At 43.7% G+C, this 27,500-nt stretch overlaps 1 protein-coding gene across 9 annotated transcripts in view; it reads right to left on the bottom strand.

Annotated features, from left to right (window-relative positions):
* Positions 1-27,500, bottom strand: part of spop (speckle type BTB/POZ protein) — a 108,431-nt gene that overhangs the window by 60,825 nt on the left and 20,106 nt on the right. For all 9 annotated transcript variants that reach the window (XM_058412343.1, XM_058412369.1, XM_058412352.1 and 6 more), the window contains exon 2: positions 20,289-20,465. The gene's annotated coding sequence lies outside the window, so the exon portion shown is untranslated. The remainder of the gene's footprint in view (positions 1-20,288; positions 20,466-27,500) is intronic.

Here is a 27,500-nt window from a genome sequence, read left to right as displayed (position 1 = left end):
CACACAACACAGACACCAACACTACACACAACACAGACACCAACACTACACACAACACAGACACCAACACTACACACAACACAGACACTAACACTACACACAACACAGACACTAACACTACACACAACACAGACACTACACACAGCACAGGCACTAACACTACACACAGCACAGGCACTAACACTACACACAGCACAGGCACTAACACAACACACAACACAGACACCAACACTACACACAACACAGACACCAACACTACACACAACACAGACACCAACACTACACACAACAGACACCAACACTACACACAACAGACACCAACACTACACACAACACAGACACTAACACTACACACAGCACAGACACTAACACTACACACAACACAGACACTAACACTACACACAGCACAGACACTAACACTACACACAGCACAGACACTAACACTACACACAACACAGACACTAACACTACACACAGCACAGACACTAACACTACACACAGCACAGGCACTAACACTACACACAGCACAGACACTAACACTACACACAACACAGACACTAACACTACACACAGCACAGACACTAACACTACACACAGCACAGACACTAACACTACACACAACACAGACACTAACACTACACACAGCACAGGCACTAACACTACACACAACACAGACACTAACACTACACACAACACAGACACTAACACAACACAGACACCAACACTACACACAACAGACACCAACACTACACACAACACAGACACTAACACTACACACAGCACAGACACTAACACTACACACAACACAGACACTAACACTACACACAACACAGGCAGTAACACTACACACAACACAGCCACTAACACTACACACAACACAGGCAGTAACACTACACACAACACAGACACTAACACTACACACAGCACAGGCACTAACACTACACACAACACAGACACTAACACTACACACAACACAGACACTAACACAACACAGACACCAACACTACACACAACACAGACACTAACACTACACACAGACACCAACACTACACACAACACAGACACCAACACTACACACAACACAGACACCAACACTACACACAACACAGACACCAACACTACACACAACACAGACACCAACACTACACACAGCACAGACACTAACACTACACACAACACAGACACTAACACAACACAGACACCAACACTACACACAACACAGACACTAACACTACACACAGACACCAACACTACACACAACACAGACACCAACACTACACACAGCACAGACACCAACACTACACACAACACAGGCACTAACACTACACACAACACAGACACCAACACTACACACAACACAGACACCAACACTACACACAGCACAGACACTAACACTACACACAACACAGACACTAACACTACACACAACACAGGCAGTAACACTACACACAACACAGACACCAACACTACACACAGCACAGACACTAACACTACACACAACACAGGCACTAACACTACACACAACACAGACACCAACACTACACACAACACAGGCAGTAACACTACACACAACACAGGCAGTAACACTACACACAACACAGGCAGTAACACTACACACAACACAGGCAGTAACACTACACACAACACAGGCAGTAACACTACACACAACACAGACACCAACACTACACACAGCACAGACACTAACACTACACACAACACAGGCAGTAACACTACACACAACACAGACACTAACACTACACACAACACAGACACTAACACTACACACAACACAGGCACTAACACTACACAGGCACTAACACTACACACAACACAGACACTAACACTACACACAACACAGACACTAACACTACACACAACACAGACACTAACACTACACACAACACAGACACTAACACTACACACAACACAGACACTAACACTACACACAACACAGGCACTAACACTACACACAACACAGGCACTAACACTACACACAACACAGGCACTAACACTACACACAACACAGACACTAACACTACACACAACACAGACACTAACACTACACACAACACAGGCACTAACACTACACAGACACTAACACTACACAGACACTAACACTACACAGACACTAACACTACACACAACACAGGCACTAACACTACACACAGCACAGGCACTAACACTACACACAACACAGGCACTAACACTACACACAACACAGGCACTAACACTACACACAACACAGACACTAACACTACACACAACACAGACACTAACACTACACACAGCACAGACACTAACACTACACACAGCACAGACACTAACACTACACACAGCACAGACACTAACACTACACACAACACAGACACTAACACTACACAGGCACTAACACTACACACAACACAGACACTAACACTACACACAACACAGACACTAACACTACACAGACACTAACACTACACACAACACAGACACTAACACTACACACAACACAGACACTAACACTACACACAACACAGGCACTAACACTACACACAACACAGACACTAACATTACACAGACACTAACACTACACACAACACAGACACTAACACTACACAGGCACTAACACTACACACAACACAGACACTAACACTACACACAACACAGACACTAACACTACACAGACACCAACACTACACACAACACAGACACCAACACTACACACAACACAGACACTAACACAACACAGACACCAACACTACACACAGCACAGGCACTAACACTACACACAACACAGACACTAACACTACACACAGCACAGACACTAACACTACACACAACACAGGCACTAACACTACACACAACACAGACACTAACACTACACACAACACAGACACTAACACTACACACAGCACAGACACTAACACTACACACAACACAGACACTAACACTACACACAGCACAGACACTAACACTACACACAGCACAGACACTAACACTACACACAACACAGACACTAACACTACACACAACACAGACACTAACACTACACACAACACAGGCACTAACACTACACACAGCACAGGCACTAACACTACACACAGCACAGACACTAACACTACACACAGCACAGACACTAACACTACACACAGCACAGACACTAACACTACACACAGCACAGACACTAACACTACACACAGCACAGACACTAACACTACACACAACACAGACACTAACACTACACACAACACAGACACTAACACAACACAGACACCAACACTACACACAACACAGACACTAACACTACACACAGCACAGACACTAACACTACACACAACACAGACACTAACACTACACACAACACAGACACTAACACTACACACAACACAGGCAGTAACACTACACACAACACAGACACTAACACTACACACAACACAGGCAGTAACACTACACACAACACAGACACTAACACTACACACAACACAGACACTAACACTACACACAACACAGACACTAACACAACACAGACACCAACACTACACACAACACAGACACTAACACTACACACAGCACAGGCACTAACACTACACACAACACAGACACTAACACAACACAGACACCAACACTACACACAACACAGACACCAACACTACACACAACACAGACACTAACACTACACACAGCACAGACACTAACACTACACAGACACCAACACTACACACAACACAGACACCAACACTACACACAACACAGACACTAACACTACACACAACACAGACACCAACACTACACACAACACAGACACTAACACTACACACAACACAGACACCAACACTACACACAACACAGGCAGTAACACTACACACAACACAGACACCAACACTACACACAACAGACACCAACACTACACACAACAGACACCAACACTACACACAACACAGACACCAACACTACACACAGCACAGGCACCAACACTACACACAGCACAGGCACCAACACTACACACAACACAGACACTAACACTACACAGACACCAACACTACACACAGCACAGGCACTAACACTACACACAGCACAGGCACTAACACTACACACAGCACAGACACTAACACTACACACAACACAGACACTAACACTACACACAACACAGACACTAACATTACACAGACACTAACACTACACACAACACAGACACTAACACTACACACAGCACAGGCACTAACACTACACACAGCACAGGCACTAACACTACACACAACACAGGCACTAACACTACACACAACACAGGCACTAACACTACACACAACACAGGCACTAACACTACACACAACACAGACACTAACACTACACACAACACAGGCACTAACACTACACACAACACAGACACTAACACTACACACAGCACAGACACTAACACTACACACAGCACAGACACTAACACTACACACAACACAGACACTAACACTACACACAGCACAGGCACTAACACTACACACAACACAGACACTAACACTACACACAACACAGACACTAACACAACACAGACACCAACACTACACACAACACAGACACCAACACTACACACCACACAGACACTAACACTACACACAGCACAGACACTAACACTACACACAACACAGACACTAACACTACACACAACACAGGCAGTAACACTACACACAACACAGACACTAACACTACACACAACACAGGCAGTAACACTACACACAACACAGACACTAACACTACACACAACACAGACACTAACACTACACACAACACAGACACTAACACAACACAGACACCAACACTACACACAACACAGACACCAACACTACACACAACACAGACACCAACACTACACACAACACAGGCAGTAACACTACACACAACACAGACACCAACACTACACACAACACAGACACCAACACTACACACAACAGACACTAACACTACACACAACAGACACCAACACTACACACAACAGACACCAACACTACACACAACACAGACACTACACACAGCACAGGCAGTAACACTACACACAACACAGCCACTAACACTACACACAACACAGGCAGTAACACTACACACAACACAGACACTAACACTACACACAACACAGACACTAACACTACACACAACACAGACACTAACACTACACACAACACAGACACCAACACTACACACAACACAGACACTAACACTACACACAACACAGACACTAACAACACAGACACTAACAACACAGACACCAACACTACACACAACACAGACACTAACACTACACACAACACAGACACCAACACTACACACAACACAGACACTAACACTACACACAGACACCAACACTACACACAACACAGACACCAACACTACACACAGCACAGACACTAACACTACACACAACACAGACACTAACACAACACAGACACCAACACTACACACAACACAGACACCAACACTACACACAACACAGACACTAACACTACACACAACACAGACACCAACACTACACACAACACAGGCAGTAACACTACACACAACACAGACACCAACACTACACACAACACAGACACCAACACTACACACAACAGACACCAACACTACACACAACAGACACCAACACTACACACAACACAGACACCAACACTACACACAACACAGACACCAACACTACACACAACACAGACACTAACACTACACACAACACAGACACTAACACTACACACAACACAGGCAGTAACACTACACACAACACAGACACTAACACTACACACAACACAGACACTAACAACACAGACACTAACAACACAGACACCAACACTACACACAACACAGACACTAACACTACACACAACACAGACACCAACACTACACACAACACAGACACTAACACTACACACAGACACCAACACTACACACAACACAGACACCAACACTACACACAACACAGACACTAACAACACAGACACCAACACTACACACAACACAGGCACTAACACTACACTCTCTCTCTCTCTCTCTCTCTCTCTATCTATCTATCTACCCCCCCCTTCCCGTTACTTTTTCTTTCCGTTCTTCTTTTCTCAAACTATTTCATTATCTGATTGTCGGTTTCATTTCCTTTCTTGCTAGATTCTGGTTTTCCTCTTACTTTGTTTCAGTGTCATCCCCCACTCCTCAGCGTCATTCTCTTGTTCCTCCTTTCTTTACTTTACCCCTCCAGCTTTCCATTCTTCTTTCTTTCACTTCGCTTATTTCTTCTATGTAGACACATTTCTCTCGTTCACCCACAATTCCACTCATATTTCCTTCCTACCTTCTTTCCTGTGCATTTACTTCCTTCTTTTCCCCATTATCCATTCCTTCTTTTTTCTCACATTTCCTCCTCCCCCTCTCTCCACACACTCAAACAGATTAGAGAGAGATTAGGAAAACGTTCTTATTATTTTGGCAGAAACAGCTGATCTCTCTAGTCTGAGTGACACGACAATTTCAGAAAATCTAAATCCAGAGATAATGTCTGCCTGAGAGTCTGAGATCGGCTCGGATCCTCTGATCTAACCAGAAACCAGCAAACTATCATTCCTGTAGCTTTCACTCCTGCACAATCAACACAGATTTCCTTCCTTCATCCACATTTCCTTTCATCCTTCATCCATATTTCCTTTCATCCTTCCTTCCTTCATCCACATTTCCTTTCATCCTTCCTTCCTTCATCCACATTCCCTTTCATCCTTCCTTCCTTCATCCACATTTCCTTTCATCCTTCCATCAGTCATCCAGATTTCCTTTCATCCTTCCATCAGTCATCCACATTTCCTTTCATCCTTCCTTCCTTCATTCACATTTCCTTTCATCCTTCCATCAGTCATCCACATTTCCTTTCATCCTTCCTTCCTTCATCCACATTTCCTTTCATCCTTCCTTCCTTCCTTCATGCACATTTCCTTTCATCCCTCCATCAGTCATCCACATTTCCTTTCATCCTTCCTTCCTTCATCCACATTTCCTTTCATCCTTCCTTCCTTCCTTCATGCACATTTCCTTTCATCCCTCCATCAGTCATCCACATTTCCTTTCATCCTTCCTTCCTTCATCCACATTTCCTTTCATCCTTCCTTCCTTCCTTCCTTCCTTCATGCACATTTCCTTTCATCCCTCCATCAGTCATCCACATTTCCTTTCATCCTTCCTTCCTTCATCCACATTTCCTTTCATCCTTCCATGAGTCATCCAGATTTCCTTTCATCCTTCCATCAGTCATCCACATTTCCTTTCATCCTTCCTTCCTTCATCCACATTTCCTTTCATCCTTCCTTCCTTCATGCACATTTCCTTTCATCCCTCCATCAGTCATCCACATTTCCTTTCATCCTTCCTTCCTTCATGCACATTTCCTTTCATCCCTCCATCAGTCATCCATATTTCCTTTCATCCTTTCATCAGTCATCCATATTTCCTTTCATCCTTCCTTCCTTCCTTCCTTCATGCACATTTCCTTTCATCCCTCCATCAGTCATCCACATTTCCTTTCATCCTTCCTTCCTTCATCCACATTTCCTTTCATCCTTCCATGAGTCATCCAGATTTCCTTTCATCCTTCCATCAGTCATCCACATTTCCTTTCATCCTTCCTTCCTTCATGCACATTTCCTTTCATCCCTCCATCAGTCATCCACATTTCCTTTCATCCTTCCTTCCTTCATGCACATTTCCTTTCATCCCTCCATCAGTCATCCATATTTCCTTTCATTCTTTCATCAGTCATCCATATTTCCTTTCATCCTTTCATCAGTCATCCATATTTCCTTTCATACTTCCAGGTCATCCATATTTCCTTTCATCCTTCCTTCCTTCATCCACATTTCCTTTCATCCTTCCATGAGTCATCCATATTTCCTTTCATCCTTTCATCAGTCATCCATATTTCCTTTCATACTTCCAGGTCATCCATATTTCCTTTCATCCTTCCTTCCTTCATCCACATTTCCTTTCATTCCACATTTCTTTACAGTCCTTCCTTCCTTCCTTCCTTCCTTCCATCAGTCATCCAAATTTCCTTCCTTCCTTCAACACTTCCTTCCTTTCTTCCTCCACATTTCCTTTCATCTATCAATCAGTCATCCACATTTTCTCCCCTCACTCTCAGGACTGTGTGCTACAGCGTCACCGTTCGGCCGATTATTCCCATTTCACTTCCCTTAACAGAGGGATTACAGACCTGCTGACCAAACTTCATGTCTCTTTCAATTTGGTCTGCAAACTCTGTCATCCCATGTCATTAATCAGTCTGGCTTTCCTTCCTTCTTAACACCCCCCCTTGTTATCCTTTATGTTCTACCATTAGGATGCAGTACTCTAGCCTGTGAGTGTGTGAGTGTGAGTGTTTTGTCCTTGCGTTCTACTCCAGTGTGATCAATTAGCTCACACTCTCGTATTTACACCACAGGGTAAGCACACTTGCACGGCATAAATAACCAGAGCCGCATTCACACCGTCGCAGCAGCAGTCGTATCAATGGGATCCTCCATCAGGTGAGCCAGCACTGGGTTTTCAGGTGGCAATAGAGACCGAGATCTTCCAAATCGCATACACTCAGAGACGCACGAGGCAGATAAGTAAATATTAGAACACCGGGATCCCTACAGTGATCAAGCAATCCGGACATCTGAGTGAAACAAATCAGTCCGAGACAGCATGGAAGAAAAAAAAATAATACAGCAGCACCGAGAATGTCATGCTGAGCAAAGCAACAAGGCGACAGGGGAGGAGTATTTAGTTAAGGACGATGAGGAGGACGTACTTTTACTTTGTCTTTACACCAATTTTATCTCATTTAAGTAGCTAAATAAAAAAAAGTATTAAAATCAAACAAGTCTGACAGACTGTCATAATACTACAGCCATAATTCATAGCTCTCATCCCCCCTAGTGTCAGCGAATTGATCTATAAAGAGCGATGGAGGAGGAGGAAGAGGAGGACAAGAAGGAGAAGAAGAGCCAGAAAAAGATGAAGAATTAAAAAGAAGAAGAAGAGAGGAGCAGGACGAGAGCCAGGATCAGAGGTAGGGGCAGAAGGAAGGAGAGGAGGCATGACAGGTGAAGCAGTTAAGCAGCTGCCTGTAATTACTCCATTTATAATTAAAATGTAAATGCGCTGTGCTGCCAGTCTATTACACATGATCAAATTTCACCTCAATTTCCTCCCTCTCGCTTTCTCCACCACATTCTCCACTCCCACGAGGGTTCGGTAAAAGCCGGGATGGTAATACTACACAGACCTTTTACATGCCTCTAATCCACTTTTTTTGGTGTGCATGCACACACACACACACACACACAGCTCTCCAGAGCGCGACTGTGTTCACTTTAAAGCAGCAGTGTGTCGCTATGGCTGGGGGGTTAAAAACGTCTTCAGACATAACGATGGTGATTGATCAGGTCATGGACGAGTGAGGGATATTACACCTCGGAGCCTCAGGGAGCGAGAGGTACAATCTCTTCACAAATAGGAGACAATTAGAGATGGCGGAGAGCCGATATCCATTATAACTATTGTGCTGATATTTGCAGAAAACTTTGGATTGGATATGAGAGGGGGAGGGGGAGAAAAAAAAAAAGAAGAAGATGAATCTAATCTGATCTTGTTGCGAAATCTAGGCAGAAGTCTCACAACACGTGCAGCATAATAAACGCAAGTGTCACGAGAGAAGCCATACCAACAACGACAAATAGCTAGCTGTTATTTTGATTGGATTTGCAACGAGGACGTTAGCTATAGAGCAGGACCACTGCTTACAGGCAAGCGATCATCAAGGCTTTGAATTTTTTTCCATTTTTCAGCACAATACATACTTAACACATTATAAAAAGGGGGGATTTTTACTGTACAACCGGGCAAAAATGTCTGGCTCATCAAATATATTCAAGAGGACCACAAAAAAGCTAGAGGTGGGAAAAAAGTTTTGGCAAAAAAGTTTTTCTGGAGCTCTGGGAGGAACCCTTTAAGGGTCTGGGCAGCACTGTATAAGAGCAGATATCCTATAAGAGGAAAAGAAGCAGAGTTCTCAGAAAAGCCATACCAAGAACCTTCCAGAAACCCTTTTTATGAGTTTTCCTCTCACAATTGAAGGATAGGTTCGAAACGAGGCAGTGTCGAAGGTGTCGTCATAATAGGTGCTTAAAATAAAGGAAACTGCAAAACCAGTGTTATTTTTTTCTTCATGTCTCGTTAAGCTCGTTATCTCACACAAACCTAATCAGTACAAGTTGAATCATGAACCTAGCTCGGCTAACTCCGAACCCGTCTCCACCCCCGCTCCCCTTTACGATCCGATATTTCCCGTCCTCACGTCGGGTCGCTTTGTAACCCGCGAGTGGGTTCTACGTGTCTTTGCGTGAAGAAGAGAGGTTTCGGTGTCCTCTCACTCCAGCACACAGGGCATCCCAGGGCTCCCCCTCAGGTGCTTCACTAATTTGCTGCTCTACTTCAAATGCAATCGCTGGCTTCAGCACAAAACACCACTGCGCTAAAATTCAGACACAGCAAGTAACCAATAACACAGAAAAAAAAAAAGTCATGTGGAGATTTTGGGGGGTAATAATAACGTTCAGCTTGACTTTGCCAGGTTAACACATTTCCAGCGTCAATTATCTCCAGTGGGTTTCAAAAGATCTTTTTATTAGCAAAGAGCAACACAATTAGCACAAGCTTTTGCTAATAAATGGCATGGATACAAAGCACATCAACAGCTCATATTTCCTGTTCTTCTCCTAGTTCCGCATTATCTCTACTGATGAGTCCCTTTCACACACGCGAGTGATACATTAACACTTGCGCGTGCATCAGTCTTACAGACAATTGATTGGTGAAAAGGTCAAAATCTCCATTTACTAAGAATGTGTGTGAGACAGAGCCCTCGCCTTTTTTTTTTTTTTTTTTAAAGGAAGAGACAGTTGACTCAGACTTCATACACATCTCCAGTGTGAAGGAAAAGAGACGGACAACACTAAACGCTTTATGACCTACAGACTAACGTGATCAGAAAGCACCACAGAAATCTCAGAGATGCTGGACTTTCCCTACATGATGTGCAGTCATGAGACCAAACTTCTACAGAGTTAAACACTGCACCTTCATAAAACAAAAAAAGGGGGGGAATGTAACATTGGTTATTTAAGGCTCACTGGGGCAGATATCACACTGCCCCTCGGTCAGGAAAAGAGTGAAGGACAGAACAGATGGGTTACAAGGTTTACCCCCAACTGGGCTTGTTTCAAAATATTCTATAGTTATAAAGGACATCTGATTCGGTCAACACCTCTCTGCTGCCCAGGTGCAGAGTGTCCACTGCTCATGGCGGTAAAGGCTGACTCTATTCCTCTTGGTCTGCTACACATGAGACTGTTCCAACTCTGGCTCAGGAGCAAAGGTTTTTCCACTCCTGCATACACCCTTTTCAGGGTCATAAGGTTTACGTGTCATGAGCTTCGTACCCTTCTTATATGAACCCTGCCAGACCCTGCCAAAGTCTAAGTGAAGACATTGCGTCTAGCCATTTGACTGAAAGATATATTAGATGACCAAAAGTATGTGGCTTCTATCAAAGAGCTTTAGTCCTTATGGCAAGACGCCACATACAACAACAAATATATATATCAAAAACTTTTTTACAAATTTCACTGATGTGGTAAGGAGTCTCCAGTGCCAATGATTTGTAAGGAACTTGAATAGAAGGATAAATGAGAGGCTGGTGAGGGAAGAGCTTCAAGCCACTGTAATGTAAGCCATGTGAGGAAATAACTGGTTCTGCACATGTTCCATTAAATATTCTATGCAACCATGAACTGTTAAAAAAAATGCCTATATTTATTAAATGTAAAAAATGAATTACTGGCAAACTTTCTGGGCTATAAGAGGGAAAATTATCAGTTTTATGAGGCTGTAATAATAACTGTGCTTTGGATTTGGTCATATCGCACCACCCCATCATCTTTTATTCCTTACTTAATGCGTCAGTTTATATTATAGAATGGACTCAAAACCCAGAAAGTGGAAGAGAGAGATGCTAAGAAAGCTGGAGCGTTACACAGCTGCGCTCTGCTCATTTCAGTGCAAATAGAAGGACACATTATTCATTTCTCTTGTATCTGTCTATTACTTCCAGACAGCTGCGGCATTCCACCGAGCCCCAACATCCTTCTTTCTCCCAATTATCCGATTTAGGTCCAAGATAGATCGCGCCCGTATCCGCGGCTACATTCCATCAAAACTGTAATTCATAATGTATAACACTTCAACTGTCTGGGTTTTCTAGTAAAAGATAGTGTTTTGATAAGAAAACTGCAGAGGTGGAGACGAATACCATCCCGGACGACGTATCCCACAGTGAAAGCGAGACCCTTCTCATAATTTACTAAGACGGAAAGGCAGAATCCTGACCATCCTGCTGACAACGTCGACCGGCCGCAGAAACACGCTGCTAAAAATGTCTCGCTTTATTATGTCATTGCGCAGTGAGCTTCAACAGAGCCTGCGCCACAGGGATTCGGTCGACTCTGAAGACGCCGGCTTTGGAGGCGCACAGAAGGAAGGCGAAGAGGGAGGAAAAAAAAGACAGAGATCTAACGTGTATGTGTAGTGTGGATTATGCAGTGTCAGAAACGTGTGAGGAGATTAGCATCTGCTGCGGTGCATTCTTCACGCTGGAGGGAGAGAGACGGAGGCAGCGGCGGCCGAGTCCTGCAAATCGGACACCTCGTAAACGCAAATCTGCTTATGCTATAGATATACGGTCAGGTGATGGGGGGATTTAATCAGATAGTGGTGACGTATAAAGCATAATCAGCACTGATGCTAGACAGACAACTCGTTCATTTTGGGAAGGACAGAAAACTCGAGGCACGATTTTAAAAAGCTTGTAAAAGTAATAGTCTAAAAAGAAACACTTAAACGCAGGCTACATTATAAAGCCATTTATTTATTATAGTCATTGTAAAAAATATCAAACAATTTATTGACTAAAAAACAATCTTCTTTTGCTCTCTGCTTAGGCCCGACTACAGACATCCGAGTTGCACGAGGTTAGAAAGTAGTAAGGTTTCACTAAAAGAGCGTGATTGATGAGAAACGAGTCACTACGGCTAATGATTAGCTTTAAACAGTCTACTCTCTCTTTCAGAAATGGATTGGTTTATCAGCAGTGTGGAGCAATAACTGCAGTTCATTGCTTATAATCCTACACTGTAATCTACAATGCAGCGCTAGAGTGCGGGCATTAATATTAATACGGAACCCGTTTTCATGCTCGCTAGTCTGCAATCACAATATTTACCTCATTTGTCATTACAAAATTAATCACAGGTCATGTTCCAGCGCGCTTCTGGATGTGTACGCGTAACTTCGCTCACAGTTTTAGCACAGTAAAGAGCTGCTTGCCATCACGCGCATGACTAATCGCTGCTTGGCTGAGGCAGCATGTAAAATGAACCCAGGCGAGGCGGGGAACGAGGAGACGGTGAGAACCCGAGGCAGCAATCCACTACGCTTGGGTTTGGCAGAAGGATGCGTCTTTCACCAGGCAAACTAGGCACGAAGTTGCATTTAAGGCCTGACGAATGGCCCTGTGCCCTACTTCAGCTCGTGGGTGAGCTGGATCTGGCCTCGGTGGAGGAAAACATGCGAGGCACAGTTTGGCACTGAACAGTACAATGCTAAATCTATTAGAGACGTAAAGAGTTTTATAAGCCCGTCCAGATCTTAAAGGCACAGCCTCACTGGGGATCAACAAACACGATAACTGGGGATAGTGTTAATAATCTTATTTTTCTCTCACTCATATCTAAACAGCCGAGGGTTCAGGGCCTTGCTCAAGGGCCCAGCAGTGGGGGCTTGGCAGTGATAGGACTAACTGGTCTAACATCTTAACCATAATAAAATGGTGAATATTACACTGAGGAATAATAATGCATGACATTTGTACAGCACATTTAACACTCAAAGTCATTCCACAAGTATTTCTCAGGGTGTATCACATTACTGTAAAGTGGATTTATATGCGGGAAACTGCAATCATGATGTTTGTGTTAACGGAAGGTGTTAATGGAAGTCTGAGGCTTTATAGCGGCTGGGGTTCATTGTAATGGCCAGTCTATTCCTGCAGGATCGCACGCTAGTTCCAACAGACTCCTAATAAACACAGAGTGATGTAAAAGTGATGCAATCAAAATTAAAATTGCACTAAATGGAAGTGAGCACATACTAAAACACAGGCGAGAATCCACTTGGTTATAATAAATTACACGAGCTTTCTCCCCCCCCCCAGCACTTTACAAAACAAAGTCGTGTCCATGTTATCTTTTATTTATTATTCCTACACTGTAACATGAATCTGGCATTGTTTCTCTGCACTTTGTCCATGTCTATCTCGGTGAATCCTGCTGACCCACGAGTGAGACGAGTGTGAGGTGGGTAACCCAGCAGTGAGTCCATATAGGATTTTACTAGAAGAGCCACAGAAGAGGGAGTTACAGTAAAAATGTGTGGTTTTGGAAGCACGAACAGGGCAGAGATGTGAAGTCGGATGACATGGAGCTAATAAAAAGCGATTTTCCTGACTGACCTAATACTAGGGTTCAAAAGCAAGTTCGCTGTAAAAAATTTAGACCTAGACGGAACATTTGTGAAAGGTTTAGGGGTGACGCCATTTAAGCTGTAGTCTATCTATGAGTAGAGATCATAGATAAGAGTAACTTGTGTAGCTAGGTACTGAGATAAATCATCTGCATCACAAAGAAAGCAAAGAGTCCATTTAGCAAAAGGGGAAGCATATGTTAGTTCATATAGAAATGGGACCAAGGACCGCTCCTTGAGGGACGCCCTGTGTGAATAAGAACGATAAGTAAATAGCTGATGATTTTAAAATGGAAATATTCACAAGTACATGGGTGACTTTCTGTGTATAATGACCATCATTCAACACTATTTTGCCAATTAGGTGTGCGATAATTACCATACTGGCTAGAATTTGCCTTGTAGTCACTTATAATAGCTGCAAATAAAATACCCAGAACTTGTTCATGCCAAAAGTGTAAGGAGTAAAAAGTTTAAGTGTACATGCATTAAATGTCAATAATAGAAATACCCAAAATAATACTGTAACAAAATACAATTACTCCAGTAACTTTCCTCCCCTGTTGATTGCGTATGCTTTTCATTCACTTAAATCTCATTACATTTTGCCAGTATAAACAATAATACCTGCACTGAGCGGAGAAATGAGGCGTCAAAGTGAAAAGCAAACTGATGAAGTTGTAGCAGGAGCACAATTGCCTGTACAGGGTAATTTATCACAACCGTGTCGCAACAGCCGAAGCTTTAAACCAGATGCTCTGGACCTGGAGATTCGTTTTGCTGCCGTCGTCTTCGTGTAATGGGGGGGGGGAATCATTTGGGTTCGGTAACAAAGTAGAAGTTGGGTAATGTGTGATTCATGGTCATTTAGAGGGCTGTGGTCAAACTGTGTGTGTGTGTGATGTCTTAATAACAGATGTTATGATTTTACAAAGTCCTATAGTGCGTCCAAGCCATTAGTCAAAATGCAGCTTGTAATTTTCTCCCATTAAAGGAGACTGTCCTATAAGAATTTATACTAGATTTATAATTTATACCAAGTTGATATTAACTATGACAGTGTACAGAGCCTCTCCCACTCAGTGAGTCCTGATATGTTCAGGTTTAAGTGCTCACAGCGGTATGTTTGAGCTGTTCTTTATATTAAAGCCTCTAGGCGCCAACACTCTACCTGTCCTCTCACCTGCTAAATCAATCGAAATGTCATACACACACACACACAGAGCATCTCCCTCCATCTCTCTCTCTCTATCTCTCTCTCTCTCCTTATTTAGAGTTTAAGGACTGAATAAACAGACGGGAGCCAGCCTGTTTTTCTAGCGAGAGAGACGGAGAAAGGCGGACGAATGACATTTAAAATCGCTCGACTTGTATGCAACAGGCTTAAAGCGAATGACGTACACACCCCACTTGCACAACTCTCCCACTCAGTAAAGGACCTCTAAGTAAGTGTGAAAAGAAGCCAAAGTTTCAAGCTCTGAGTCATTTGGAATGAACTCGGAGTAAAATAAACTCGGCTAAACGTTGACACTTTACAGCAGAACATCTGACTCACAGATAAACTTCGATTCGATAAACCTATATAGCACTGAGTCAGATTAACACAATCTGGTAATGCTATTAAGGACGAGGTTGGAAATTACCTGCTGTGCGTCTAATAATCACATGGGGTTTTGAGCACGGAGACAGAAAATGAGAGTGAGAAAAAGCTCGGCTTCTGCTTTGTGGGAGAAACGCGAGCCGAATTGCGTTCGCAGTAGCACAATGAAACTGAGCGAGCGGTCACATTTCTTCCTGCCTCTGAACCGCAGTGGCACTGAGGGTCAGCCGATGCCACAGTTTCATTATGTCACACACCATCGTCACCGCTTCCATAACGTACTGAAACTGAACAAAGTTTCCACAGTACTGCTTCTGAATGAATGAATAAATAAATAAATAAATAAATAAAGCTGACATCAAGGTACACCTGCATACGATGTATAACAGCTGCTTAGAAGACAGGACCAATTAAACCACAGGAGACGCAATATCCCATGATGCCAATTGCAGACAGAATAGGTTCACAAACCTCTCAGAAAGGGACTGCAGCTACTGCATGCACAGTGGATGCTTCCCTAATCATTAAAGCTTTACCTGCTGTAGTAGTCCCTCCACTGCAAGGATCTACTTGCTTTTCTGTTCACCACAGATCTTGAGGGTGATCGATTGAGTTACCAAAGATTTCCTGTCAGCTTGAACCAGTCATTTTCTTCAGAAGAGAAGTGATGTTTGGGTTGGTTGGTTGTTCTGTGTTAAAACTAGACACTACTGGGTTTGAGAAATACTGAAATACTCAACCCATCCTGTCTGGCACAATATAATGGTGTTTGATCTGGACTTTAACTGTAACCGCATGACATTATGCTGTGCATTGCTCACACGTGACTGGACAAATGCATGGGGTAATGGTGTTCCTGTCAGAGGTCACCGAGTCTAGCTACATACAAATACAATTCAAAGAAATTATTTTTCTTCCACCTTCTTAATATTGCACTTCCAGGAGGTAACAAGCACTTTCACAGGAAATAAGTGACGACTGCCTTCCATTTACTCCACAGTCTCCAACATCCTGAATCGTTCCCAAGGTGTCGTTATGTAAGATAAGAATGTGATAAACGGCTTCGCTGCATTTCTCCACAGGGACATTTTTTTTCCCCCCACTTTAACATCTTACACAAACCCCCTTGAACCAAACTAATTAGGACTGCTGCTTTTATTATTTTTAGAAATAAATAAAGACAGACCTGTTTGCAGAAAGACTTTCACGATCCAGCGACAAACAGTACAACATTTTACTTTTAATAAAAATATATATCTGACTTTCCACATCATGACCGTCTCCGGCGTGTGTAGTCACAATCGCTATTGGAAGAGGAATGAAGTTTTTGTGCGGATGTGCTGTGGAGTTAAAGCAACAGGCTTAAAAGCCTGACCGTGGTGTTACACCCCCTTAAGCTGGAGCTAAATTACAAACTACAAAGCAGCAGAAAGAAAGGCTGAGTGAGCGTGTGTGTGTGTGTGTGTGTGTGTGTGTGTGTGTGTGTGTGCGCGCGTGTGTGAAGCTGAGCGGAAGAGGCAGAGGTGTTGATCAAAGACATGAACACATTTCTAGTGGCAGGATAATTAGCCATTTCTGACCATGGGTCAGCCATCCCCGTCTTTTTTCTTACAGACAATGCCACGTTGGATTCTTTGCGTGTGTGCTGTAAACGGCTTCAAAAAGGAAACCTAGGTCACAGGTACACATGGTGGATTTAGCACTAGCATCAGAAAGCAGGAGAGACTTAGAAAATGTGTGAATCTTATAGAAATGCAACTACCAGGTTTGGTGTAATCTGGTTATAGAAATTTCATGGTGAAATCATCAAGCAGAATGTTTATGAGCCTGCAGTGCCAAGCTAGCACTGTGGAGTTATTCCGCATTACCCTTAACACAAAACCGCTGGAATGGATCCTGTTTCTGTTCAGGTTTAGATCACTAATGAGTCAGCCAGAGGTGACAGTGTTGAGGAAAAACTCCCTGACACAACATTATGGAGAAACTAGACTCCAAATGAAACTCTTACCTTCTGAGTAAGGCATGATGTGATTCTTCTAACTGTATATTATAAAAGCAGACGGTGTTAATAGGATGTTCAGTATGTGTATATTGAGTCCTGGACTGAGCCGTCGTTATGATAACAGCAGAGGTTCTATGGTACAAATCAACAGTATCCAGGCATACGGGTTTGTCCTCCGCTTCGTTCTGTAAATAGAAGAGCCCAAGTCCACTTAAATATGAAGTATGAGGGCAGCACCGTAATAACTCCTTCCCTCCTCGCAATAAACAAGCCGGACTGTTAGCTAGCTAATGTCTGGGCTAGGTTTGCCGTAATAGCCAGTGCTGTAAAAACAGAAACGGCGTTGAAAGCCATTTAAAACAAGGTGTTGTGTAAAATGACACTGCAGCCTATCAATTACAGCAACAGTCACAGCACACCAGCAAGACACTGAGGACAAGACACCAGCAACTTGTCACCTCCCAATGTAATTGGGCACAAAATATGAGTACGAGTTAATTCTGCAAGTCAGCTACTTTCCGCACAAGGCTTGTAGACTGTAATAAGAAAGGATCTGTTTAAGAGAATAATGATAAAATTTCCCGCTCTGTTTGAGCCTCATTGGCTCGTCGAAGAGGTCTAGATACTATTCTTGTTTCCTTTATTACGCTCTGAGCTTTTAACTGGAAAAATAATTCCTAATGTACATTCAGAACTTTGCAGTGGCTTTCACACACACACACATACACACCCTTCACTCTTTAGCAGTACAGCCCTAACATTTAGCGTTCTATATTTAGCACAGAAATGTTAGTCACCAGTTGTATCGAGAGAATCAGAGCAGCCTACCCTCTCCCCTCAACCTGCACCGGTAACTAAATCAGCTCATGATGGTTGACTGATGCGAACTTCAGGCCAAACAAACACCTTATTGCCAAAAGTTTTGGGACACCGCTCCAAATCAGGGGTTGGTCTTTGCCCCTTAGTTCCAGTAAAAGGAACACTTAAAGCTTCAGCATACCAAGACATTTTGGACAATTTCATTCTCACAACTTTGTGGGAACAGTTTGGGGATGACCGCTTCCTGTTCCAACATGACTGCACACCAGTGCACAAAGCAAGGTCCATAAAGACATGGATGAGTGAGTTTGGTGTGGAGGAACTTGACCGACCTGTACTTAGTCCTGACCTCAACCTGATAGAACACCTTCCGGAGACTGTGAGCCAGGCCTTCTCGTCCAACATCAGTGCCTGACCTCACAAATGCACTTTTTGTACAATGGTCAAACATTCCCATAAACACACTCCTAAACCTTTTGGAAACCCTTCCCAGAAGAGTTGAAGCTGTTACAGCTGTAAAGGGCGGGACAACTCCATATTACATTCATGTGCATGTAAAGGCAGACGTCCTAAAACTTTTGGCAATACGGTGTATTATTTCCTTCACTTAACGTTATTTTTGTGCATTTCCAATTACATAGCAATAATAATAATAATAATAATAATAATAATAATGCATTTTTAGAGCATAGCATGGTAACCGATACAGGGTTTAAAAAATATGTACGTTTTGTATAATTAAGTGCCGAAAACTCTTTTTTTACTTTAATTAACTTATCTGGAGAGCAAGGTCTAGACACTGTTGTGCAAGCGCAAAGAAAACGCACTTTTCTCAGTGCATGCAGAACAGATGGGCTCTCTAACGCTCTCTGTACACTCAGGTAAGCAAAAGATGCCAAAAAAAAAAAGTGCAGTTGTTATTAACATTCACAATCCCCAGACTATGTAAGACCCACGGTCCATTACGAGTTCAGCAAGAAGTTGTGTGGATGTGAATCCTCCCGTCTTGCTATGGTTTGTAAACAAATTCTGATCATGACTGAGGGATGTTACCATAGTAACGCCATCAGCAGGAACATGCCTACTCTCCTCCCAGTTCTTCTGTTAGGAGAATTCTGGTATTTACCCTTTCTGCTCCCTCCTTATTTTTTCCATCATTGGGAAATCACCTCGTTTCTGTTCATCTTCTTTCACTTCCTGAAATATTTTTTGCCCACCCCCACCCCACCTCTCTCATATGCTTCTTACCGATATCAGATCAAAGTCCATTAAATTCTCCTCTGGCGAGGCAGGTGTGTATCCATTTCTGAGCCAGGTGAGTGAGTGTGTGTGTCTCTCAGTCACTCTCTCCCCGTAGGTCGAGGCCGTGTGTTTATCTGTCCCTGTGTCGCAGTAGTGGGCCGTTCTGCTTTTCCTCTCAGGGACCTGTAAGCAGAACAGAAACAAAAAAAGGGGGAATTCCCGTTAGACTCGTTGTGAGGTAAACACCAGGAGATGTACAACTCGAGCGTTGCTCGAAATCACACAGAATGCTGGATTTTTCAGGGCTATTTTCGCTGCTTTCTTGTTTCCGTGCTAGTTTACTGATAAGTCGAGCATGTGAGAGCTGAGAGACCTCTGCGTTTATCTCGGAAAGGCATGCATAATTGAGCAATCTCTCTCAGAAGGTGCAGGATGTGGAAAATCGCCCAGCTGGCCTGGTGAGCAAATAAAACAGCTGTTCCAGCGTGGCGTTGCTGAACAGAGTGTGACGCTGAAACGACTCCAGCCAAGCATCCAGTTCATACACACACACACACCTTCTCCTACTGACACGTCCACTCCCACACATCTGCCTACGGTCAACTAGACCCCCAGTGCTAAAGAAATCTAGAGAACTGTGTCAAGAAAGCAAAATCATCTGTGTGTGAAGATTTCGATCATGTCTGACTCCAGGCTATTAATAAAAAATAAATAATAATAATAAATAATAATAAACAAATGTACTTCTCTTCCTAATAATAGCCAAAATTATATCTTTAATTTTTAACTAAATACATTGGTAACTAAATACAATTTGTGTATATAAAAAATGTATATATATTTCTTATAAACTTATAAATTTCCAAGCCTTTAGATTGTATAACGCTGAATGCCTCTGAGGACTGTGATCTGATATTTTTGCCCCCTCACCCACCCCGAGGCAGCAGAGAGACCGTACCTGTGAGAGAAAGGTGAGTGTGGGACTGGAGGAAATGAAAGAAACTGAATTAAGCAAAGTAGAAAGGTTCCTCACACGTCTCTAATTCACAAAGCGTCTAGGTGTGTGAGGCTGATTTGATTCATGGTGCTGATGGCTGACCTGCAGAGCGAACAGCCAGTTCTGCAGAGTACAACATCCACGTGCCTTTATTCAAATACCGATTTGAAGCACCGTCTTAAAACCAGCACAAAGAGCCACTTCAGTGACATTTGAGTTTGTGAAGCAGAAATCACTGGAACACAGAGCACCGAGAAACGCCGCTCAGTTATGCCATGGTGTTTTTTAGTTACATAAAGCCGCTCGCACAGAAAGAAGTCATGTGACCTTGAAATAAAAAACAGGTGATGAAATTGTGTGGGAAACAGACAGGCAGGCAGATTGATGAGGTCAACACTGAGACACTGAAAGCAACTTTTAGTCATGTACTTGGAATAAATCACACACACATGGGATCAGAACATGTTTGTGGAGGCGTGGTGTTCTGCTGCTGCTGTACACCAGGATTAAGTGCTAAGTGAAACGTGGTTCAGGGAATATATACATTAATGACATTCTGTACTGAATCACTGAGGGTTCAGGAGTGACTCTCTCTCTCTCAAAACTCTCCCCCTCTCTCGCTGTCCCTCACTCACTCTCTCACTCTCGCTGTCCATCACTCACTTTCCCCCTCTCTCTCTTTCTCTGTCCCTCACTCACTCTTTTCCCCTCCCTCCCTCACTCTCCCTCCCTCCATCACTCACTCCCACTCTCCCTCCCTTTCTCTCTCTCTCTGTCACTCTCCCCTCCCTCACTCTCTCCGTCACTCTCTCTCCTCCTCACTTTCTCCCTCCCTCACCCTTTCTCCCTCCCTCACTCACTCTCCCTCCATCACTCACTCCCACTCTCCCTCCCTTTCTCTCTCTCTCCATCACTCACTCTCCCTCCCTTTCTCTCTCTCTCCGTCACTCTCCCCTCCTTCACTCTCTCTCCTCCTCACTTTCTCCCTCCCTCCCTCACTCACTCTCCCTCCATCACTCACTCCCACTCTCCCTCCCTTTCTCTCTCTCTCCATCACTCTCCCCTCCCTCACTTTCTCCCTCACCCTTTCTCCCTCCCTCACTCACTCTCCCTCCCTCACTCACTCACTCTCCCTCCCTCCCTCCCTCACTCCCACTTTCCCTCCCTTTCTCTCTCTCTCCATCACTCACTCTCCCTCCCTTTCTCTCTCTCTCGTCACTCTCCCCTCCTTCACTCTCTCCTCCTCACTTTCTCCCTCACTCACTCCCCCTCCCTCACTCTTTCTCCCTCCCTCCATCACTCACTCTCTCTCCTCCTCACTTTCTCCCTCACCCTTTCTCACTCACTCACTCATTCCCCCTCCCTCACTCACTCACTCACTCTCTCTCTCCTCCTCACTTTCTCCCTCACCCTTTCTCCCTCACTCACTCATTCCCCCTCCCTCCCTCCCTCCCTCACTCACTCACTCACTCACTCTCTCTCTCTCTCTCTCCTCCTCACTTTCTCCCTCACCCTTTCTCCCTCCCTCACCCCCCCCATATGAAAATGTAGGGGAGGAATTAGTCACACTCACTCTCACTCATTCACTCACTCTCTCACACACTCCTAAACGTTACACTGGCAGGTTTCTCCCTCAGACTCTCGTGACCAAATGCTGTCATATCAATTGCAGAGCACTAATTAAATCTGGAAAAAAAAAAATAGTTGGAGTGAAGAAGAGAAGAGAAACAAAACACAATGCATGTAAAAAAGTAACAATCCATGAAACTGGCTAGAAATAAAAAGATTGCCAAAAAAAAGAAAAAGAAGAAGAAGAAGAAAAAGAAAAAAGACGACAGAAGTAACAGCGGAAGACGAATTAACCAAAGGGGACAATGTGACAGAGAAAGATGAGACGGGGCATGGAAAAAATGAGAGAAAGCGGGCGAGAGAAAGAGTTTATTCCCCGAGAGTAAAGGCGTGTGTATTTGCGTGCCTCCATGTATCCCTGATGCTCGACGGCGGGGAAGCGCATCAAACACACAAATGTGTTTTAAACGCCACTGATTTACTGTCATGATCAACAGCACTGCTGTCAGAGAGAGAGAAGGGGGTGGGGGGGTGCGAGAGAGAGAGAGAGAGTGAGAGAGAGAGAGAGAGAAGAGAAGGGAGGGAGCGAGAGAGAGAGGGGGGGGAGAGCAAGAGAGAGCGAGAGTGAGAGAGAGAGAGAGAGAAAAGGGGGGGCACGAGAGGGAGAGGGAGAGGGAGAGAGAGACAGAGGGAGAGAGGTAGAGAGACTGGCTTCTGCTACACTGCTATCCCTCGCTCTCTCTAACACACAGCAGTGGACAGTTCTGCACCTGAGCACCTGCAGGCTTCATGTCTAGTTCGACTAATAGTCCTTGTTATTAATCACCTAGCAAACATCACCAAGCAGAACCATACTACAAGACCTTACTCCTTACGGTAAATAGCTACGTATAACGTCTGCTCATGCAGCGTTTCAGGACAGAGTATCATCCTCGGATGGAAGTGCGGTCAGCCCTCCGAGTTCACAGACTCCTACGACTGGCCAGTGACAGTGTGACCGAGTGTGCCATCCCTCCTTCTGACCAGCTTTTGCTTCCTAGCACATTAGAGAGATGAGTCCAGGATCCAAGCCGAGGAAACGCAAGTACAAGCTTCTGGCAGCTCCAGTTAAACATATGAGGATGTTAAGCAGATTAAAACACTTCCTTTTTACATGTAAGGTGAAGACTATCTATCAAACTCTATAATCATTTCCTTTAGAGTGTTTTTTGTGATTGTTAAAGCCGAAATGCTTGATTTTTCCACTGCTTTACTTAAAACCACTTGAACTGGAGGAATTGCAAAGACCAAATCCAGAGGAGACACATTTGTAAATACTTTCTAGAATAGCTGTACACATGTTCAACACAAATGAACTGAAGACAGCTTGGGCCGAATAACGTGTTGTGACGACGTCACGCGCCACGTCTTGGCCCAAATCTGCAGAGAATCTGTGGTCATTTCGCATGAATTCTGCATGTTCCCGTAATGTCGCTGATTCTTTGGGTACATATAATACTATAAAAAGCAAGATAAACAAACATGTCCATTTCTCTTACTCCGTATGAACGCATTTGCCTAGCTAGCTAGCTTGCCAACATCATTACGCTGTGTTTTTAGTCGAACCAGTTTCCAGGCAACTAAAACACGGGGCCGATACAAACAATTTCTCATGAGTCCATCTCTGAACTAAGCAGAACCAGATACCTGTGGAGGGGGAAATGGAGCAGCAGTGGACTATGCACAGTCACACAAGTGCTTTCACTATAGGAACCTTTCATAGAAAGGAACATGGTGGCTCTTTCCGCTCTTAAAGCATCTTCTGACCAGAAGAGCAAAGCATATCTATAATATTTCTCCTTTATTTCCTCAAGAGTCCCAAACCTCGGCACCATACGTTACACAGAGAATTAAAATCACGAAATGAACGCAGCATCGTTCAGACTCTTACTAAAGTCACATGAACGGGAATTGACTGTGTTTTGATTAGCTGTCCAAACTTCCTCCCAAATATAGAACGGACCAAGAAACGGAGTGAAGAGTGATAACAGCAATTAAATAAGTGAGAAAATGAAGAGGAGAGAGGAGAGAGAACGAGCTTACCACTGGTCATTGATTTTGCTCTCCAGACGAAGCTGAGACATTAGAGAAGTCTAAAAGGCCTTGGCGTGTGCGTGTGTGTTAAAAAAGGCCCTAATGCTTTTTAACAGCCTTCACCACTGAACACAATGCCATGTCATCAGCTGCCTCCCGCCCGGCTTTCATCACGCCGATAGATCATTAGGTGATCAGACGCTGATGGGGAACGTCATGTGACCCTCGGGGCCTTGAAGGACGGACTTCGCTTTGAAGGAAGAGGAGACGTAAATGAGGGAGTGTGGAGCAATGTCAGAGCGCTGAGGTGGAACCGGGAGGATGAAAGACGCCGATTTCGGAGTTCGTTTTCCAAAAACATCCCTCGGGCAACACAAGGACGTTTAAAAGTCAGCCACGATTCACGGGCTAGCGTTATTAAACCATTTTTCAGCCAGAAAGTTTAATTCCCTGGAGTGATCGATACTCAATTGCTAATCGATTAATGAAGTCAACACAGAAAAATACTACCATCAGGCTGAAAGAGTAATAATAATAAAGTTACTTATTTTTTAATAAATCAGTGTATAGTTTGTCTGAATGACTAGGCGACTAATACTTCTCCGGAAAGTTCTGTACATCCCCGTGTGACTAGGCTGAATCAGACCCAAGTGATGTTCCACAAGGTGTTTTCACACCGATTAGCCTGTTTGCAGAGTCAGCATTAGAGTAAAATTCATGCGTTTGGTTTGTTTGCTTATTTGATTTTGTTTAATAATGCATATAATCAAACACACCTCTATTGCAGAGGCTACAGAGCTACGAAAAACACTTCATGAAATTGAGACAATGAATCAAGAAAGCAAATTTACCCACACGCTCTCTGTACTCTCTCTCTCTCTATTGTCAATCGCAGCGGCTCTAGCCTATCATGGGCATCTGTGAGCTCATGTATGTGGAAGAAGGAAATGCAGCATGAGCAACTGTTTGCTAAGCTGCTACAGTTCTCTACAGCTTCACGGATCATGGAGGAAGCCTTCACCCTCTCTGTTAACCTTCCCTCTCTTAACCTTGGGAATTGGCATGTGACTAAAACGTGGTGAAAAAGGGGGGCATATAGACGTACACCGACCAGGCATAACATTATGACCACCTGCCTAATATTGTGTTGGCCCCCTTTTGCTACCGAAACAGCCTTGACCCATTATGCACTGTGTATTCTGACACCTTTCTATCAGAACCAGCATTAACTTCTTCAGAAATTTGAGTAACAGTAGCTCGTCTGTTGGATCGGATCACACGGTCCCTTCGCTCCCCACGTGCATCAGTGAGCCTTGGCCGCCCAGGTGAACTGAGATGCTCTGATCCAGTGGTCTAGCCATCACAATTTGGTCCTTGTCAAACTCACTCAAATCCTTACGCTTGTCCATTTTTCCTGCTTCTAACACATCAACTTTGAGGACAAAATGTTCACTTGCTGCCTAATATATCCCACCCACTAACAGGTGCCATGATGAGGAGATCATCAGTGTTATTCACTTCACCTCTCACTGCTCATAATGTTATGCTTAATCAGTGTATTTTGTGTGACTGACGGACATTTGAGAATGTTTTCAATCATCAGATTTAACAAAGCCTGGAGAACATGGAGCTGGGGCTAAATAAATACTTATAATAACTAGTAAATACTAATAAAACTAAACTATAAAACTAATAAATACTTATAATAACTAATAATAAAAACTAATTATATAACACATTTAATGTATTGAATCTAGTGCGTTGTTAATCCACATATCCAGAAAGCCTCACACTTCTGCAGCACTACGGCTCGGTTCTTTGGCTCAGAGTGCAGTTGACGTCTATCAAAAAAAAAAAAAACCGCCGCTCATGCTCCACAAGGTTCGCTTCCTGCAGTCGGGTTGATTCAGGGTCGAATCGCTTTGACACTGCGATGGAGTTCGCTTGGAATTGTTTTGATCCATGCTAGTGTGTGATTGCTGTGTTTTCTCCACCTAAATGATCCACACTGAGGGGAGAAAACACAACAAACACACTAGATATAAAAGCACCATGAGAAATGTGGTGGTCCAGGATGCAGCCCTTTATTAACCAGCAGAGACAGGCCAACATCATCAGAACCCCAGCATCACACACTCAGAACCTGTGATGGATTGTGTACTGGATTGTGTACTTTGATGGCCGTGAGTGTGCTGCCATCACAGACGGCCTGGCTAACAGCAGCTGATGATTAACAGGTTACAGACGTGCTGTAACGTGACAAGCACTTGGCTCGCAGGAACAGCTCAGACATCACAAATCATCAGCTTTCTACTCATTTTCTACTAATGAACTGTGCTGTTGGAATGTTTATCTCAGGGTCTCTTGCCATGCGAACACACGATAGAGATGCTCTGTGCAAAACGATGACCGTGGTCATTAAAAACGAGTGCAAGGTGCTATGATAAAGGTGTTCCTAAACACAGAGCTGTGAAGTGAAAGTGATTTGTAAGCCCTGTGACACACACACACACCTCCTGGCTCATCGTATGCCATCTATGACCTGTGATGCAGTCAGACTGTCCCTCTAAAGGGAACAG

The sequence above is a fragment of the Hemibagrus wyckioides genome, linkage group LG02 (genome assembly GCF_019097595.1).
Source record: "Hemibagrus wyckioides isolate EC202008001 linkage group LG02, SWU_Hwy_1.0, whole genome shotgun sequence".
NCBI lineage: Eukaryota > Metazoa > Chordata > Actinopteri > Siluriformes > Bagridae > Hemibagrus > Hemibagrus wyckioides.
The sequence above is the reverse complement of the archived record's forward strand: the minus strand, read 5'-3'. Positions and strand labels throughout refer to the sequence as shown.